Raw genomic sequence first — 14718 nt, forward strand, 5'->3', positions numbered from 1 at the left:
ATATCCAGCTTCTCGTCCACTGTCACCCCTAGGTCCTTTTCTGCAGAACTGCTGCCTAGCCATTCGGTCCCTAGTCTGTAGCTGTGCATTGGGTTCTTCCGTCCTAAGTGCAGGACCCTGCACTTATCCTTATTGAACCTCATCAGATTCCTTTTGGCCCAATCTTCCAATTGGTCTAGGTCCTTCTGTATCCTATCCCTCCCCTCCAGCGTATCTACCACTCCTCCCAGTTTAGTATCATCCGCAAATTTGCTGAGAGTGCAATCCACACCATCCTCCAGATCATTTATGAAGATATTGAATAAAACCGGCCCCAGGACCGACCCTTGGGGCACTCCACTTGATACCGGCTGCCAACTAGACATGGAGCCATTGATCACTACCCATTGAGCCCGACAATTTAGCCAGCTTTCTACCCACCTTATAGTGCATTCATCCAGCCCATACTTCCTTAACTTGCTGACAAGAATACTATGGGAGACCGTGTCAAAAGCTTTGCTAAAGTCAAGAAACAATACATCCACTGCTTTCCCTTCATCCACAGAACCAGTAATCTCATCATAAAAGGCGATTAGATTAGTCAGGCATGACCTTCCCTTGGTGAATCCATGCTGGCTGTTCCTGATCACTTTCCTCTCATGCAAGTGCTTCAGGATTGATTCTTTGAGGACCTGCTCCATGATTTTTCCAGGGACTGAGGTGAGGCTGACTGGCCTGTAGTTCCCAGGATCTTCCTTCTTCCCTTTTTTAAAGATTGGCACTACATTAGCCTTTTTCCAGTCATCCGGGACTTCCCCGGTTCGCCACGAGTTTTCAAAGATAATGGCCAGTGGCTCTGCAATCACAGCCGCCAATTCCTTCAGCACTCTCGGATGCAACTCGTCCGGCCCCATGGACTTGTGCACGTCCAGCTTTTCTAAATAGTCCCTAACCGCCTCTATCTCCACAGAGGGCTGGCCATCTCTTCCGCATTTTGTGATGCCCAGCGCAGCAGTCTGCAATCCACACTTCATTCTTCAGATGGGGAGTCAAGGAGCAGGGAAGCATCAATAACATGATTGTTAATTTTCACAGCTAAGCCTCAGGCCACAAACTCAGAGTGGTACATGATGCTTTCTTTAGTATGCAACAGCAGCTGCATTATCACTCTTTCCATGTTAACAAAGACCTTATCCTACCCCTACTCCAGCCTCTCCAGGTTTGAGGAGTCAGCTGTCCTACAGAGATGCTCCACTTCTTCCGCATCTCCAAACCTCATAGAATTAGTATGGGTCTTTTAGAAAAGCCAACCCAATGTACTGTTCAGCCAATACAGTGGAAAGAGATTTAGGTGAATGCGTGTCTGTGACTTTAATGCTTCCTCGTGTCTGTATGCACACCAGTGGGGCAGCAGCTCATCTGTCCAGATGAGTTGGCATGCTTTAACATAGGTTGGCCCAAGGCCTCTGTGTGGGAAGAAAACACTGTAAGGATGGTGGGTGTCTCCTTCAGACAACCATCACCCTTCTACACTAAATAGAACATGTTCTCCAGGCCCAACAGATCTCCTGGAGAATACAACCCAGACTTGCCTTCTCTAATGGACACCACTGTCTCACAACATTCACCTAATGCCAACCAGGCTCCACAACAGACACAGTCCCAACTTCTGTCCCAATCTTGGTCCATTGCTGCTGCTTCTCTGCATCTCAAAGTGCCCCTGTCCAGAGAGGCAGTGGCTGGCATAGGCAGCCAACTTCTAAGGTGGCAGCCGCAAGTAAATACTAGTACAACACTTTTCCCCATCACCCACAATGGGCACTGTAGACTCAAAGGAACTATGTTTCTTCAAGTCAAGACTGGGCGCCTCTCTGGGAGGTCTGCTTTCATCTAACACAAGTTATTGGGCTCAGTACAAGGGTAACTGGGTGAAACTTAATGGCCTGTGATATGCGGGAGGTCAGGCTAGATGATCTAATGGTCGCTTCTGGCCTTATAATCTATGAATATGAATGTATCTGACTTTCTTTGCAAATCACTTCCAGCATGACTCACTGCCCTGATGAATGCTGCCTCTGTGTACCATAACCATCTGTGTGCACTCGTCCTCTTCAAATGATTTTGGTTTATTTTTTACTGACAGAGATGGTGGCAACAGCTTGTCCTTTATTGTCCTTACATTAAGAACCCTGGGGTCTGTCACTGCCCTCTGACCTGTCCATTTGCTTCCTGTTCCTACTGTCATAACACCACCACCATTAACTCCTCATGCTCTGGAGGGATGACTGCATTGGTATTAGCTCCCTCAGGCAAAGGTAGCACAAATCTGATGGTGATGTGTAGCATGCAACATTCCAAGGATATCCCATTAACTGTTTCAGAGACCTGTGATAGTTTCCTGAAGTCTCATCATCATCATGTTCCCATTACGCCTCTGGCGTTTAGGGCAGCAATGAAGCTCCCCCCACTCCTTTCTGTTTCTGGCAAGTTTTTCAGTTGTTCCCCAGCTGTGCCCCAGGTTTTTCAGCTCGGCTTCTACAGCTCTTTGCCATGTTGTTTTCGGGCGGCCTCCATCTTATTGCTACTCTGGTGATGGATCAGTTTCCATCGGAAGCACATGGCCAATCCATCTCCAACGTCTCCTGGCAATGATGGTGCTCAGATCCTCTTGGCTGCACTGTGTCAATAGATCTTGGTTTGAGATTGTTCTGGGCCAAAGGATACAGAGGATTTTTCTGAGGCAGGTTGTATGGAATGATGGCAGTTTGGACATGTCATACTTTCTCATTTCCCAGCATTCTGCACTGAAAGTAGTGTTGAAAATACGCAGTTTTGATAAATATTGAGTTTGGTTTTGGAGTTGTATTTTGATGATTTCCAGACTGTATTTAAGCTCCTGAAGGTGTTCCTGGCTTTATTGATTTTGTTCCGCATGTCCTGGCTTGTTCCATCTTCCTTGCTGATGGTGCTGCCCAAGTGTGTGAATGTTTCTACATTGGTGAGACCATAATCCTCCCTCCATACTGGTGATGGTGAGGCAATATTAAAGGTCATGATATCTGTCTTATTGCAATTGATTTTTCAGTCCAATTTGCTAGCTTCATGCATTGAGTCGAGTTGTTTTTTCTTGTATATGATGTTGGGTATGTGATAGGAGAGCAGGATCATCTGCGAAGTCCAGGTCTTGAAGGGATGAGAAGGGTGTCCATTTAATGCCTCTTGGCATATCTTCTGTTGTACGCTGCATTACCCAGTCAATGAGAAAGCTGAAGAGGATTCCAGACATGTCACACCTCTGACGTACTCCTGTTCTGACTTCAAAACTGAGTTCACTGTAATCAACACTGCATGTAAAGTTGGAATAAAAGCTTTTGATCTTGATTATACGGAAAGGAATTCCATATGCCTGCAGAATGCTCCATAGGCTGGTCCTGTGAATGCTATCAAAAGCCTTCTCAAAGTCGATGCCTGTAGAGTTGCTGTTGCCATTTTAAGCATTGTTCTATTATGTTTCGTAGAGTGAAGATCTGGTTTGTGCATCCATGCCCTGTCTGAAAACTGGCTTGCCCTTTTGTGAGGATGCTATCAACTGCCTCTGATATATAATGGGCTATGATCTTACACAATACTTTGCTTGGCACAGATAAAAGTGTGTAACTGTGCCAGTTATTACAATCACTGAGAGTTCCTTTCTTTGGTATCTTCACTATAACCCCATTGGTCCACTCATCTGGCACTTTTTCCCAGACTTGCTGCTAACTCAGGATTTACCTTGAACAATTCTGTATTCAAGTTATCCTTGCCAGGAGCTTTCACATTTTTTAAGGATTTGATGGCTTGAATGATCTCTTCTTTAGTTGGGGTGTCTGTGTTCTATCAAGATCCTCATTTCCCTCCTGGATGTTTGCTTCCTCTTTAGATGGCTTTCTGTTCAGCAATTCTTTGAAATGCTCTGTCCAGTATATTTTGTGTTCTTTTTCTGTCATTGTAGAATCATAGAATATCAGGGTTGGAAGGGACCTCAGGAGATCATCTAGTACAACCCCATGCTCAAAGCAGGACCAATCCCTAATTTTTGCCCCAGATCCTAAGTGGCCCCCTCAAAGATTGAACTCACAACTCTGGGTTTAGCAGGCCACTGCTCAAACCACTGAGCTATCCCTCACACTGTAGGTGGCCTTGTTTGTCCCTAATGAAAGTGTTTGTTGGCGTCTGCCATTTTCCGCTGATAAGCCGCGTCATTTTGTAGATAGTTCCTTATTCACCACGAGCGGCTGCATCCTCTGCTTGTGTTGCCAGATTATCAATATAATGTCACTTGTCCACTCTCACAAGGTGTTTGACCTCCCACTGTGCCTTGCTGTACTGCTCACGGTATTTGTCCTTTAGCTTCTGGGATTTTGTGTCTAAAACTTTTTTCTTCAGGGCTTGTCTGGTTTCTATGGCGTTCCATGTGCTGGGTGTAATCCACTCCTTCTTTCTCTTCTGCCTGTAGCCTACACAGGCTTCATTGCTCTGTTTATAAATTGCTGTTACTTTGTCCCACTTCTTGTTAATCTCCTCATCTGCATTCCCCTCCTCTTCATCAAGGTCTGCAAATGCCTGAAACCTGTTCTTTAACTGCAGAATGAAGGCTTTCTGTATTTAAGGGGACTTTAGTTTGTAAGTGTCATAACATCTGTGTCCCTTGTTTGGTGGACCCACACTTCTCAGTTTTAGCTTGATGGAGGTTGTCACAAGGTGGCGGTTGCTGCCAACATCTGCACCTCTTCTCACTTTCACATCTGTCAGTGAGCATTGCCATTTGCCATTGATTATCATATTGTCAATCTGGTTCTTATCTCTGCCATTTGGAGAACACCATGTCAACTTGTGGATTTCACGATGTTGAAATAGGGTTCCGCCGATGATTAGGTCATTCATATTACAGAAATCAACAAGCCTCTCTCCATTTTCTGAAGTCTGAAGGCATCTAAATGCACTCTCTTGCCATTTTGGGGCATTTCATGCTCTATTATATCTGTGTGGGATGCTGCTTTATGGTGGACAGTTGGGGTCATTAGCCATGTATTGCTGGTGTGCCCTCTGTTTCCTGGAAAAGACAAATGGGTAATGCGCTTCAAGCTGAGTTACAGGTGTGTGTAAGATGTACACTTGCTGTGTATGAATCTGAACAATAATCCCCTCTCCCCTGAGTGCTAGCAGCCCATAATACTTCAGGTCACATGAGCCATGGCAGGGCCCAGGATACCTCTCCATCACAACCACAAGACTTATTTGGGCTCACATTGTGCCAACATATTCAGAGAGGAGGTAGGCTGTCTGTTCCTGAATGCAGCACTGTCTAATCTAGAAAGAGGTATGTGTTTTCCATGATGCCCAGAACTGAGGGCATCATGAGATAGCATAAAATGCCTACATAATACCTAGCTGTGCCTGTAGAGGTGCTGGTTTGTTTTAGAAGTGAACCTGTATCTTTGGGTGACTTGAGCTTCCAAGAGGTCCAATGTGGCTTATACATCTTGTTGGGAGGTGAACACTGCTAAAGTGAAACTATGATCAGAAGTGCTGAAATGTTCGTGAAGAATATTCCTCACTTGTTCTTGTTATGAGGCTTGTTCCATTGTTTGCAAAATCCTTTGAGATGTTCCTTTTGAAAGGTGGTGTAGAACTATCCAAGGTTATTATTATTACCCGTTATTTCTCTCCTGGTCCTTGGGACCATAGAGAGAGGCCATTTAAAAAGGAAATGGAATCCCAATCATGCTCCCTTCCCAGTAAAGTCAATAACAAAACTCCCATAGACTCCAGTGGGAGCAGAGCCGGTCACTTATTCTCCAAGTGGCACTGGTAGCTGCCTTAAGGCAACACCCCAGCTATCTTGTGGAATGAACAATTAAATTTTTTACCAGGAGAGCCTGGGGGTGAGGAATGGGGAGGGAAGCTAATTGAAGAAGTGTGGGCATGCAACAAGTGAAAGTTTAGGAAGCAGTTTCAATAATAACTTAACTCTTACAAATGCTTTTCACCAGAGGAAGAAGCAGAACAAGTATGATCCTGATGGCTTCTGATTTTTAAAGCAGAGCAGTGAAAGGAAGAGGAAAATGTTGTTTGAATGAATTCAAAATATAACAACAGATGATCAGCAGGGAAGCTCTCTTTCTTTTCTCATTTGTTAAGTCCGAAACAAATATTTTTCAGCCTAAGGAATTATTTATAGAATCTACTTTAGAAAGGGTCATGCAACATTAATGCACTGGCAGGAACAAATATTGCCTTTTCGACCGTCCATCATCATAGAAAGTAATATAACTTACAGCCCGTGCAGCAGCTAGATGGCACCACTAACTGTAATATTTTAATTTTAATTTCTGTTTTAATCAACGTTTGCTGCGAGGGTTTTCGGCTGTTCTTTTTCAGCTATTACTTTTGCTGAAGGGTACAGCTTTAGAGCAAAATGAAGACAATTAGTTTTACTAAGGAACTTTAACTAACAAACTAATAAGGAGCCACAACTTCTTTGAGACGTATACTGAATTGTTACTGAAAAGTTTAAATGTTTTGTCTTATGTTTAAAGTGTTTTAAATCACTGCTGTGATAATTTCAGCACTCCCTACCCCAGAGATGCTTCCCACTCTGGCTCAGCACAATTTTTAAAAAGAGAACTTTGATACAATATAATAATAAGCACCTAAGAAAACAGCCTTTTTCTTCTATAGTTTTATGAGGGCAATAGTTTGATTTTTGTCCATCTGTCTCAAGAATTTTCCTTTCATCTTAAAATCATTTTCTATGGTCTCCAAAACTGACCAGGTGTCTAATTAAACATTTCCTATAGCCCAGCTTTGTCAATATCCACCACTGATCCACTGTTGTGTGGGAAAGTGCAGTGTAACACTTTGCATCTTCATCAAATGGATGGGTGTGGGTTTATTATTGAATGTTGTAATATAGTTTTCTGCCCAGGACAAGGAGTAGACAAAGTCCCTGCCTGATGGAGCTTCAAATCTAAGGCCAAGATTTTCAAAGTGGAAGTGAGCAGTGTTTGAAAAAATCTTGGCTTAAGACATGGCCCTGCAAACAAATACGACCAGATATAGTGCTTACTATCACGGCTACATTGTGACCTTGTGCACTCACACAGAGAAGTAAGGAGCTTATGGAGCCATCCCTGTAGCAACTATAATAATTGCTAAACTGAAAATTGTGGGAGAAGAAACATTTAGGTGTCTTTAACGTAAGTGCTTTTGTTCTTTTTGGAAAATTTAATCAGTCTGCTTCCTGTAAAGAGCCACTAGAGGAAGCCATTTGTAACACACAACAACATGTTTTACTGGTCCTACAAAATCCAAGAACTAAGTTACATGTTCTCAAGAGCCATCTGCTTGCATCTCATCTATTATTTACCTATACACCTAGAGAAGGAATACTCCTTTAGCACTTTGCCTGGTGGCCTCTCCCCTGCATATGTTACCTTCCTCCTGTGCTGCTTTGCACATTCTTCCTGGTTCCCATCTCTTGTGCACCAGTTGCAGAAACCAGCTTCATGTCTCCTTCGAAGTAGCAGTGGCCTTTTTGTTGCAAAGAGGAACCTGGATTCCTACAGAAGTAGCTGGAGAGGAGGAACCAGTGTCATGTGACCTGTGGCCACAGTTTGCAAACTCATAGATATTAAGGTCAGAAGGGACCATTATGATCATCTAGTCTGACCTCCTGCACAGTGCAGGCCACAGAATCTCACCCACCCACTCCTGCAATAAACCTCTCACCTATGTCTGAGCTACTGAAGTCCTCAAATCATGGTTTAAAGACTTCAAGATGCAGAGAATCCTCCAGCAAGTGACCTGTGTCCCATGCTACAGAGGAAGGCGAAAAACTCCCAGGACCTCTTCCAATCTGCCCTGGAGGAAAATTCCTTCCCAACCCCAAATATGGTGATCAGCTGAACCCTGAGCATGTGGGCAAGATTTATCAGCCAGATACTACAGAGAATTCTTTCCTGGGTAACTCAGATCCCACCCCATCTAACATGCCATCACAGGCCATTGGGCCTATTTACCATGAATAGTTAAAGATCAATTAATTGCAAAAATCATGTTATCCCATCATACCATCTCCTCCATAAATGTATCGAGTTGAATCTTGAAGCCAGATAGGTCTTTTGCCCCCACTGCTTTCCTTGGAAGGCTGTTCCAGAACTTCACTCCTCTGATGGTTAGAAACCTTCATCTAATTTCAAGTGTAAACTTCCTGGTGGCCAGTTTATATCCATTTGTTCTTTTGTCCACATTGGTACTGAGCTTAAATAATTCTGCTCCCTCTCCGGTATTTATCCCTCTGATATATTTATAGAGAGCAATCATATCTCCCCTCAGCCTTCTTTTGGTTAGGCTAAACAAGCCAAACTCCTGGAGTCTCCTTTCATAAGACAGGTTTTCCATTCCTTGGATCATCCTAGTAGCCCTTCTCTGTACCTGTTCCAGTTTGAATTCATCCTTCTTAAACTCAGTATTCCAGATGAGGTGTCACCAGTGCCTTGTATAATGGTACTAACACCTCCTTATCTCTACTGGAAATACCTCGCCTGATGCATCCCAAGACCGCATTAACTTTTTACATGGCCATATCACATTGGCTGCTCATAGTCATCCTGTGGTCAACCAATACTCCAAGGTCCTTCCCCTCCTCCGTTACTTCTAATTGATCCGTCCCCATCTTACAACTAAAATTCTTGTTATTAATCCCTAAATGCATGACCTTACACTTCTCACTATTAAATTTTATCGTATTACTATTACTCCAGTTTACAAGGTCATCCAGATCCTCCTGTAGGATATCCCGGTCCTTCTCTAAATTGGCAATACCTCCCAGCTTTGTATCATCCGCAAACTTTATTAGCACACTCCCACTTTTTGTGCTGAGGTCGGTAATAAAAAATTAAATAAGATTGGTCCCAAAACCGATCCCTGAGGAACTCCACTGGTAACCTCCCTCCAGGCTGACAGTTCACGTTTCAGTATGACCTGCTGTAGTCTCCCCTTTAACCAATTCCTTATCCACCTTTCAATTTTCATATTGATCCCCATCTTTTCCAATTTAACTAATAATTCCCCATGTGGCACTGTATCAAACACCTTACTGAAATCTAGGTAAATTAGATCCACTGCGTTTCCTTTGTCTAAAAAATCTGTTACTTTCTCAAAGGAGGAGATCAGGTTGGTTTGGCACAATCTGCCTTTTGTAAAACCATGTTGTATTTTGTCCCATTTACCATTGACTTCAATGTCCTTAAGTACTTTCTCCTTCAAATTTTTTCCAAGACCTTGGATACTACAGATGTCAAACTAACAGGCCTGTAGTTACTCGGTTCACTTTTTTCCCTTTCTTAAAAATAGGAACTATGCTAGCAATTCTCCAGTCATGCAGTACAACCCCTGAGTTTACAGATTCATTAAAAATTCTTGCTAATGGGCTTGCAATTTCATGTGCCAATTCCTTTAATATTCTTGGATGAAGATTATCTGGGCCCCCCGATTTAGTCCCATTAAGCTGTTTGAGTTTCTCTTCTACCTCAGATATGGTAATAAATACCTCCGATATCCTCATTCCCATTTGTCATGCTACCATTATCCCTAAAATCCTCATTAGCCTCATTAAAGACCGAGGCAAAGTATTTGTTTAGATATTGGGCCATGCCTTAACCTCCACTCCATCCTCAGTGTTTAGCGGTCCCACTTCTTTTTTTTTTGTTTTCTTCTTATTTATATGGCTATAGAACCTTTTACTATCAGTTTTAATTCCCTTTGCAAGGTCCAACTCTACTTGACTTTTAGCCTTTCTCACTTTATCCCTACATGTTCTGACCTCAATAAGGTAGCTTTCCTTGCTGATCCCTCCCATCTTCCACTCCCTGTATGCTTTCTGCTTTTTCTTAATCACCTCTTTGAGATGCTTGCTCATCCAGCTTGGTCTACAACTCCTTCCCATGAGTTTTTTCCCCTTTCTTGGGATGCAGGCTTCCGATAGCTTCTGCAGCTTTGACTTGAAGTAATCCCAGGCCTCCTCTGCCTTTAGATCCATAAGTTCTTCAGTCCAATCCACTTCCCTAACTAATTTCCTTAATTTTTGAAAGTCAGCCCTTTTGAAATGAAAAACCCTAGTCGCAAATTTATTTTTTGGTGCATCCTTCCATTCAGTTTGAACTGAATTAGCTCATGATCACTTGAACCAAGGTTGTGCCCTACAACCATTTCTTCTATGAGATCCTCACTACTCACCAAAACCAAATCTAAAATGGCATCCTCTCTAGTTGATTCAGCAACTACTTGGTGCAGGAATCCATCAGCTTTCACATCTAGGAAAATCTGAGCCCTATTATTATTACTAGCACTTGTCCTCCAGTCTATACCTAGGAAGTTAAAGTCTCCCATGATCACGCAGTTTCCATTAGTATTTACTTCATTAAAAACATTAAAGAGGGCTCTATCCATATCCAGATGAGATCCCGGTGGTCTGTAGCAACACCCCAAGCACTATCCCAGGGGAGGCTCTAGTAGTTTTCTAAACCGCAGCTTTAGGTGAGGAATAGTGTTCTAAAGGGACTTGATCCATGTACATCTGGAATGGATAGAGCTCTATCAAATGTCCTGGCAGGAGGCGGGACTGTATAAGCTCATAAGTCTTTTCAACCTCTGCCTTTTACTACTTTGATTTTTAACTTGCCCCTGACCTTCATTTAGTGCCGCCAGTGGAGCTATCTTATCAAACACACAACATCTTAATGAGGTACTGATAATTGTTTAGGTTGACACTTTATCATCAGGCTGGTGGCTCAACACTTCTGTGTTCTCTGGTGCCACAGTAAGATGCATAATAACTTCTAACGTTGCTGCAAACAATTTAATATCCCTTGGCCAGCACAACAAGGGAAGGCACCATTATAAATAGTTTAATGCAAGTGTACTATAGACTGAGCTTTGGGCCTTGTCTATAAGACAGCTTGTAAACTGTTAACACAATTCACCCCTGTTCATATTGGACAGGGAAAGCCTATGGGGCCTTGTCTTGTCTTCAGTGGAATGTGTTTTTAATCTATGTTAACCAACTTGTGTTAAAATCTTAGCGAATACAAGGCAATCAAAGTTTTAACTGTTGTTAGATGATCAAGGTAAGCCCTGGAAAGGGGTGGGGGGTGAATTTACTGCACTGGGATTGTAACATGGGATTTGTAACATGAGTTAGCTTTAAGTGAGTTAAAAATACAGCTCTTTTCCTAGTGAAGGTACAGCCTAAGTGTCCTAACCTGGTTTTAACATACAGTACATGTATACAAGGCACTGGTAAAGGGATGTATTGCTATTTTTCTAAAGCTTTTTAGGACACTGATAGTGCTGACTAGTTAAATGTCCTTAAAACAAAAAAATGTGGAGGAGGGTATTCCTTAGAACCACTTTTTAGTTTACTGTTAACCTTTAACCTGTTATTATGGCGTTGTTGGCTGAATTTTCCCCACAAGAGGTTTCCATCAACAATTCACTTCTACAGAATGAAGTGCACTGCTGTGATCATACCTACAGCATAATTCAGCTTTAATCAATGACACCCTTGTCTGCATTCCTATGGGTTTATTCCTTGTGATTATGGTCTCTGTTAAACACACCATCTTCTCAAATACAGATTACATCCCTGCAGAGTCACTGACCTACTACATGGAATTTATCATGTAATCCTGCAGTACATCCTACTTGCTATCATTAGTGGTAAATAGTAGGCCATTCCAAATGGAGTTGGTAATCCAGTTACATTGCTCCCTGCTAGATGACTCCATCACTGTATCTTTGTGACAACTGCTAACGGTGCAGAGCAAATGTCATGTATACATACATAGTAGCCTGTACTTGAAATCCAGGTGACTCAGTTTCAGGACCAGACAGAATCCATAGAGAGTGAGCTTCAGTTTAAGGGCCTGATTCTCCTTTGTTGCACTGGTGTAAATCAATCTAACTCTAAAGTCAATGGACCAGCTCCTCAGCTGCTGTAAGCTGGTGTGACCCTATAGTAGCCAGTTGAAAGATGCTAATTTACACCAGTTGAGGATCTGGCCGAACAGTTAAAGTGATGTAAAACCATTGTAAGTCAGGGGAGAACCAGGACCAAAACTTCCCAATAATGAAAAAGGCTATAACTTTTGGCAGTATTTCCGATCTTTCCTGTGACTGTGGGGTAAAGGCTATGCTGGTAGTTGTATTCACAAGGCTTGTATCAAACACTGAAATGCCACACAAATGGTCATATAAAAGCACATAGTGACAATACTCCAAATATAGTTCCTACATTGACTTCCCAGAGGAGCCTAGTCACTCAGTGAGGAACAGAAATGATAAACGTGAAAAATGGCATAGATGAATGCTAGCAAACAATCTGAAAGAATGTTAAATGATCTTACCCCTCAAAATAGGAGTACTCTTTGGATACTCTGTCCCATGGTCCTGTTTTTCTTTATACCTGCAGAAACATATAAAATCAGCTCTACATGATTAACCTTGTAATTTGAACAGACCAATCAGCAACTACATCTGATGGGAAAGTTCTCTGAGACTGGAGAGACTCCAGTGATTTCTGTCTTACAAGACTGGCAGTAAAATCACCATAAAAACCACAGAAGTACATTCTTTTTTCCATATCACTGGGAAAATAAGGGCAGACCTGTTGATGAAATGCTTCTAGACCATAAGGGAGGAAAGAACATCAGTCAAGCTGGCACTGGCAAAAACTCCTGAACAGAAATAGACAACAAAGACATTTTCTGATGGCAAGGTGTATTAGAGCCTAGAAAAAAAGTGAAGCGTCCACAAAAATCAAACTTAGAGCGATAAACAGACGGTTGGACTCATGACAAATAAAAAGAGCATGGATGGTGGTGAAATAATAGCAGGACAAAATGTTTTCTGGAACAGTCAAAGAGTAGGGTAGTTTACGAACTTTTCCTCTGATTCCTATAAGACAATATCTGCACTTCAGAGTCATGACACCAACGTCAATGACCAGTTCTAAGGTAGGGCACAGAGACAGTTATGTCTATTAACTCACCACCCTAGAATAAAAAGAGGTTGAGCCTTTCTCTCTGAAGCAGAGGGAAAGAAGGGCAGGTGCAGAAAGGACCTCCTGGGAGAAGTCCTAGGAAAAAGCTTAGGCCATGGGTTTGTATTTTGTGATTTAACTGAATAAAGGGAAACTCCAGCAAAAGGGCAAATCTGGACAGTGCCCCACAGTAAGTCTGCTGTGTTGAGAGTGGAGTCATTCACACATGATCATTGAGGCAGTGGGGAAATAAAACATGGGCTGATTAAATAATGAGGTAAGAATTTGAGTCAGAATTTTTACAGTATTACAAAAAACTTGAAGGAAGAAAATCAACTTGTGGTAGCAAATGTGAAGTTATCTGCATTTTTCAGGGAGAACATGAGTGAGGCCCCCACTACCACTTAAGAAGATATTCACCACGCAATTATCTGAGCATAAGTGCCACCCTTTGTGTATATCAGTAACAGGAATCAGACAAGTAAAAAAACAATGCGAGCGAGAGTTCCAACAGAAGAGGAATCTGGATGTCCTCTACTATAATACCAGCCAAAGACTCTTTCCCATTTCCTTAAAGATCTTCTCAGGCTATAATAAACTGAGTGAAACATCCCTATCCCCTAAGACTACAGGAACAAAACAAAATTCATCAGCTTGAGAAGGCAGTGGAAAGCCTGTTATTCAGCTTTACATCACCCTAAAGAAAACTCAGAGTGCACTATAAACTGTACAGCTATGCATGCCAGAGCTAGGAACTGAACCATGCCTTGCACAATCCCTTGCCAAGACTCTCCTGCTTTTCCCTGGGGTTTCCAGCAGGAGTTACTGAGAGTTCATGACCACTATTGAGCTAGCTTACAATGTTTCACAAAAAATTAAATCATTAACTTGCCTTGAAGAGATTTGATTAGCTCTGCACTGGGAGGTACTTGCTTGCTTTTGCAGAAGTCTGATATTTTGATTATTACAGGTCCTACCACTAGAGGAACATCATGGCACCAATGTTTTATACGAGAGAGGTCCATGAACTAGACACCAGAATCTAAAATGACACCTCCCATTAACCCATTGCCTTTCCACTTTCCCTCACTCACAAACATTCTCACCCACCAGTTCATCCATTTTCCACCTTCACTCATCCCTCCCATCCCATCTGATTTCCCACCTGACTCAGAAACCTGCCTCAACGAGTTCCTTCAGTTTCTTCCAACACAACTTCCTTCTTCTTGACTTACCCTTCTCCTTCCTGCCCAAACTGACCCTATCTACCTAGGAATCTCCCCTGCTTTAGCTTAAAACTTCCACAACCCCGAGTAAGAACCCCTCATGCTCCCAACTGAACCCCTGGCTAGAAATACTCCTTCCCTACCCTTCCCCTCTGGCTCAGTAAACCCATCCCTTAGCTCTCCCTGGCACCTCAGGAGCCCCCAAGCCATCTTCACGGGATGCCCCCAGAATGCCCCCACACCCACAATTTTATCCTGCCCAATCCTCTTGGTTTACTGACCCCTGTAATGCGATAAGGCTATTGACCTTTGTAACTCAGAACCAGCTCATGTGAATTGGGACAGAAAATAAAGTCCAGTTACTTAACAAAACTGCTTGGGCCTCAGACTCTTATTACACGTTTAAATCATAGTAATGTTTCATCACTTACA

General features: G+C 42.6%; 2 long non-coding RNA genes across 3 annotated transcripts in view; one reads left to right on the forward strand and one right to left on the reverse strand.

The window, feature by feature from the left end:
* The window catches only part of LOC140911185 (uncharacterized), a 466381-nt gene that overhangs the window by 51964 nt on the left and 399699 nt on the right, over positions 1-14718 (forward strand). The window lies entirely within an intron of this gene.
* Positions 1-14718, reverse strand: part of LOC140911187 (uncharacterized) — a 39901-nt gene that overhangs the window by 22992 nt on the left and 2191 nt on the right. The window contains exons 2-3 of one of the 2 annotated variants that reach the window (XR_012158858.2): positions 12426-12484; positions 7455-7592 (exon numbers count right to left, since the gene is read on the reverse strand). This is a non-coding gene — a long non-coding RNA (uncharacterized LOC140911187). The remainder of the gene's footprint in view (positions 1-7454; positions 7593-12425; positions 12485-14718) is intronic. The other variant, XR_012158859.2, reaches the window with a different exon arrangement.

Source organism: Lepidochelys kempii, chromosome 5 (assembly GCF_965140285.1).
Source record: "Lepidochelys kempii isolate rLepKem1 chromosome 5, rLepKem1.hap1, whole genome shotgun sequence".
Taxonomy (NCBI): Eukaryota; Metazoa; Chordata; order Testudines; family Cheloniidae; genus Lepidochelys; species Lepidochelys kempii.